Source organism: Takifugu rubripes, chromosome 1, assembly GCF_901000725.2.
Source record: "Takifugu rubripes chromosome 1, fTakRub1.2, whole genome shotgun sequence".
Taxonomy (NCBI): Eukaryota; Metazoa; Chordata; class Actinopteri; order Tetraodontiformes; family Tetraodontidae; genus Takifugu; species Takifugu rubripes.
In genome coordinates, this window is record NC_042285.1 from 4,961,246 (window position 1) to 4,966,178 (window position 4,933).

At 43.1% G+C, this 4,933-nt stretch overlaps 1 long non-coding RNA gene across 1 annotated transcript; it reads right to left on the minus strand.

The window, feature by feature from the left end:
• Positions 1–409: 409 nt before the first annotated feature.
• LOC115253371 (uncharacterized) lies at positions 410–2,097 on the minus strand. Its single transcript, XR_003891710.1, has 3 exons — positions 2,077–2,097; positions 736–837; positions 410–464 (listed from the first exon to the last, which is right to left on the minus strand). It is a non-coding gene; the product is annotated as an uncharacterized lncRNA (long non-coding RNA).
• Between the last annotated feature and the right edge of the window lie 2,836 nt (positions 2,098–4,933).

A 4,933-nucleotide genomic window follows, 5' to 3' on the forward strand; every position in this document is an offset into this window, starting at 1 on the left:
AGATAAGACTTTGAAGATGTCCTGGCACTTGATTGGGGTGTCCTGGATGTTCTTCTTGGAGGTTATCTCAAGCTGTCTCACCTCATGTTGTGTGTCCACCTCCTCACTTTGTCCCTCAGTGATGTAGAGCTCAGTGTAGATCGTGTTCAGCAGGGTTCCACTTCCTGCTTCATTAGTTCCTTCAGTCACATGTTCACATCTTCTCTTCAGACTCATCTTATGACCTTCTATCACCTCCTGCAGATCACCTCCTGAACATAAGTAAACCAATGGTTTCCATCTATAATAAATCATCAACACAACTACAAATTCATGACATCACAAGTTCAATTTTATATTGAATAATTTTACTTTGTTTGGGCTTCATTTCAGCATCTCCAGATCTGCTTCCAGATTGTGAACAAGAGGACTCTCCAGGTGGAGCTGACTGGTCCCAGTTTGATAGGATGTGCTCCCCCCTCTCACTATGAAACACATCTCTATTAGTCCTTTGATTTATAGGATGAAAAAACCTGATCAAGACTCAATATTGTTCCAGCATTTATGTCTGAATTCATCTTTCAGTTTTAAATATGATTCTTGTTTCTAATCAACAATATTCACATTAAGTATGTAACTATATGACTGTCTGAGGTTTAAGTGTTAAACATCTCCAATAATAAACTCACAACCTGCTGCTGTTAATGTGACTAACAGCTGGCACACAAACACATCATCACGCTTTAGTTTTCTTACATTTTGTCTGAACTTTTGAAGTTTATCATTCCATGTTTGGAGTGGTCACTCTTCAGGGACACACAGCTGGGCACTGTGGACTCTGCTCTGTCCTCGTCCATCCTGAGGAAACATCAGAAATAGTGATGAGACTGTGATGAAGGTAAATAATCTGTAGAGGTTGTAGTTAAATAATCCCAATTCCCTGCATTTTTATCAAACAGGAACATTTCTAATACATTCTGGCTAACAACTGAATCAATAAATCAATGATGTATATGCATCATTTTCATGTTTTCAGAGTTTAAGCTGCTTTTTTTAACTGTTCCCTGCAGTGAGAAAAGAACTGGCACCTTTTCCAGCCCCTCATCCTGCAGCACTGAATGTGCTCTAAAGTTCTTTCCAGAGCAAACGTCTCTGCACTTGCAGCAACATGTTGTAGTCATGGATCCGTGAGGAGAACCGGATACAGGAAACGCCCCGACTTTGATCCCAAAACCCAACTGGTGGCCAACGGTGGTCCGGCAACGACAGGGACGCTGGTCCATCGGGCCCGACAACACTGATTTTCCACAGGCCAACATGGTGAAAGGACTGTCTTCAGCTCAGCCAATAAATTATTTGGTGCTACATAAACATACTAGTAAGGACTTTTTAACTTCCCTCCTTTGTTCCCCTCTTCAATTATTTCTAGAATCCAAGTTCTCAAAGATCACTGCTGTATTTAAAATAGATGAAAGAAATGACACCCATTTCTGCTTTTCTTTCACAGTGGTTCCACAACATAGAACAATAAACCACTGTGAGAAAACGTGCAACATGAACCAAAACTCCTGTTGGTGTCCTGTGATCCTGTGTGGATTTATTTATTTATTTATTTTTAAAGTTTATTGTGTTAAATTGGTCCGGCTGAGAGATGCTAACTTGCACACGATTAGATGTTGTTTGACAGGTAATACCAAAATATCAAGCTGTAACCTGAACTCTAATAGCTTTTCACCTGTCACAAAAATGTCGCTCTTCCTGCTTTGTCCGAAGAGAATAGTTTCAATTTCACTTTTAAAACCTAATCAACAGCTTTATGGCGTATACATTACTATCATTAAAGCATTCTGGGAGGGTTTAAAGTTATTTTAGCATCAGTAGCAAAGACCAGAAAAATAAACTAAACTTCACTTAGAAAGACTATTCAACTATAACTAAAGCCAAACTATAAGAAAGCTAAATAAGAAGTATTCATTTATAATGTATAATGATGTTTTGTGCTAAAACTAAATATGAAGTCTAGTTGAATCAAATCTTGATTTTATCTCCAAACACAACTGTTAATTCTTTTCAATATTGCTCTTCGTTTACACTCACCTTGTCGGTCTTCAGTCTTCCTGCTTAGTCTGAAAGGAATACTTTGAAAAACTCGTTTGTTGGGTTCCCAGTTTCTGGGAAGGTTGTTGCTGGTGTCTACCTGCAGGGGGCGTGGAGGAGCCGCTCATCAGCCACAGCTGGCCCCGCAGACACACGCACCTGCGGTCTCTCTTCATTCTCCCTCTTCTTCTTCTTAGATTTTAGGACAGAAGTCCTTCTTCTTCCTCTACACGTCACGTGTTTGTGGTTGGATCGCGTCATATCCAGCACAGGCGCCTCTCTTCAGAACAATTTGGTCCACGTTTTAACTGAAATACTGGGAAAGAACTGGAGTTCGTCTGACAGGTGTTCGTTTTTGGGTGCGGAATCAAACTGTGTCAACTTTTTGATCTATAGGATCCCCTCTGGTTCAAAGTGTCCCCTATAGGATATTGACCGTACTGACCTTTTGGGGGCTGCACACACCTCTTAATTGTGACTGCACCAACGGAGCTGATCCAGTTGTCATCAGCTGGCCAGTCTGACTACAGCTCATTCGGGGAAATTTGCTTATCTGGAGGAGAAGCTTTCAAAACTTGACGGGCTGGGGGGGGGGGGGGGGGGGGTGGGTGACTGTAATTTTGGAATCAGCGTGCCAATTTTATTTTTAATCAGAATAATTTAAAATAAAAACCTCAACAGGATATTTTCAAATTGTTCCCCCGTGTAACTTCACCTGAAATTGTGGACTCCAGAATATCACCATTAAATCCATTTAATCACTTAATAGCTGTGGAATTTGAGCCGAGAGAAAAATATCTCTCCATCATGATTTCCAGAATTTTTCATCAATATCTGAGATTCTTCGAAAGCTTCGCTGGTGTTGGGTTTTATTGCTTCTGCTTCATTTTCAGGCGCAGTTCTTTTATTTTTAAATCAAATCAAATCATCTTTATTTGTAATGTCTGTTGTAGTCAAACTTGGTGCTATGCAGAATCCCAGGGCCTGATCCCTAACAATCAACAGGAAAATCTCCCCTTTAACAGGAAGAAACCTTGAGCAGAACCAGGCTCATATGGGGGGGGGGGGGGGGGGGGGGGGGGGGTCCAGCTGATGGGGGGGTGGGTAGGGAGAGAGGAGAAGGGGGAGGACAGGTAGAGGAGAGACAAGGCAGACATCATTTAGTTCACTAACTAAACCCACTACATTATATATTTTGAATAGCTGGTGCTGGTAATCGGAAGGATAAAACTATTCTGTAAAAATGTATGTTTAGCTTTGTGAAATTGTGTCGTATAGGTCAAATAAGAACACAAGATCAACTGCTGAACCAGTGCAATTTATTTTTAACGTGTTAATCTCCACAAAGAAAGAAAAACAAGTTTATAGTCGTCCAGTAATGCGCGATAGTCATACACCAGTACAATTAACAATAACTCATGTTTTCCACCTGCTTTTCCATCTTCAGTGGGAATAATCCAGTGCATTCTGGGCTTGAACAAAGTTATTAAAAGCTGGCTGAATGTCTGAGGTGACTGAAGGACACACTTGGGCTTTTCTCAACAGAAGGGGCACGGCACAGTGCAGCAGGTTCTCATCTTTAAATTTACAGTATTCATGGGAGATTTATTTGGTCATTTTGCTTCTTTTTATTTACTATTTCCCACATTTATTATTTGTTTTTATTAGATTGCAATAAATCATATAACATTGAACAGATTGACTAAAGTCAAATGACCTGCGGTTCCCACCGATAGCAGTCATTCTGATGGGTTTTTGCTGGCTACAGCTGAAATATTCCAATGCTCCATGTCACAGAGACAGTAAATACTAAACCCTAAAGATTCTGAAGGCATGATGTTAAATAGTAACGTATAATACAGACATTTGAAGAGACAATTAAGAGAATGTTTTCATGCTTATAAGAGTGGCCGAGGAGCCATTTAGAACTTTATAAAGATGCATTGTGTGATACCAGGAACTAATTTAACTTCAAGGCGAAGCTGCTTCTGCTTTGTCGACCATCGACTGATCTCCTGAAAGTCCACCACCGCTTTTTAAAAACTGAATTTCTCATCTATGGACGGCGTAGACGGCAGATGTTTCCACAGATGCTCTTCACCAGTGGTCAGTGAGTGATGCAGCAGATGAGCGGGAGTTGACTGGCTACAACCTGTTACGCTCGAGAGGACTGGCGGTCAAGTGTGGCGGAACCCCAAAGAAGGCAGACAGACACGGGAATTAAAAAAGTAAACTCTGAAGGTTTAATGACGCAAAAAAACCAGGAGGGAAGAAACAAAATGAGAGAGGCCGAGACAAACTATAGGTGCGTGATGCGGCAGACGAACCAAGTTCGAGATCCAGGGGCGAGAGTCTGTGGGAGAGTCCAAGTGTCCAGAGGATAGGAGAAATCCGTCCGAGGAAGGGGAAGAGGAAGAGGTCAGAGGAAGAGGGGCTAGGAAGGTTGCAGAGGAGTCTCTGGAAGACGCAGGGAGACGCAGGGAGTCGCTGGGGAGCCTGGAGAGATGCTGGGTCCACGGGACGTGTTGCCAAAAACATCAGTAAGATCAAGCACTGGCCTGAGTGCATAGGGGCCTTTTATGGGTGCAGAGTCGTTTGGGCGGATTGGGTGCAGCTGCAGGAGAGGGCCCAGGTGGTGGTGGTTGAGCTGATTGCCCAGGAGGAGGTGGGGCCAGAGTAGGAGTCACAACAGTACCCCCCCCCTTACGGGAGGCACCGGACGACCGCCCAGGAGCATCCGGGTGCTCCCGGTAGAAGTCTTCGAGGAGGGAGGGGTCAGCGAGATAGGATGGGGGCACCCAGCTCCGGTCTTCGGGGCCGTAACCCACCCAATCCACCAGGTACTGGAAGCCCCTTC